The following is an 813-nucleotide window of genomic DNA, read 5'->3' as shown; positions in this document are numbered from 1 at the left end:
TTAAATTTCCCCCCATACTTGAGTCGAACTTACTTTAAGACGAGAACGGTAATTTTTAAAACCAAATTGAATAAAAACTAAATTAACCTAAACTAAAGTATACAACATACCTTGGCCTCTTAATTTGTTTCCTCATCCGGTGAGCTTAACAAATAACTCACCCTTTCAACATCGACCATATTGATGTCCTTTCCTTCTACGTATGGTTTGAGACGATGTCCATTCACAACTTGTTTAACTTGATTTTGTATATCTTCAATCTCCACATCACCAAACCTCCCTACTATTTTGATGACACATGGACCCATCCACTTTATTTTAGCTTCCTGGTAAACAATTTGTGTCTCGAATTGTACAACCATACTTTTTGCCCAACTTCAAATGTTCTCTTCCTTATTTTAGCATCATGTACCCTTTTTAATTTCTCTTTATAAGCCGAGGAAAATTCATACGCTTAATCCCGGATTGCCTCTAGCTCACTCAACTTCAACTTCCTCAACTCGCCGGCTTCATTATAATCCATATTAAAACTCTTAATTGCCCATAATGCCCCGGTGACCCAACTCCAATGGCAAATGGCAACCTTTTCCATACCCCAACCGATACGGAGTAGTACTAATCGGTGTCTTGTAAGCGGTTCCATATGCCCATAACGCATCATCCAACTTAACAGACTAATCTTTCCTACCAATCCGAACCGTTTTCATCAAAATTTCATTAATTTGGAAATTGGAAACTTCAACTTGGCCACTCGTTTGAGGATGGTAAGGTGTTGCAATTCGATGATTAACATCATAACATTTTAACAACTTA

Source organism: Bidens hawaiensis, unplaced genomic scaffold, assembly GCF_021521415.1.
Source record: "Bidens hawaiensis isolate Kalapana, Puna unplaced genomic scaffold, B.hawaiensis_p1.1 tig00028734_1, whole genome shotgun sequence".
NCBI lineage: Eukaryota > Viridiplantae > Streptophyta > Magnoliopsida > Asterales > Asteraceae > Bidens > Bidens hawaiensis.
Note: the sequence above shows the minus strand (reverse complement) of the source record.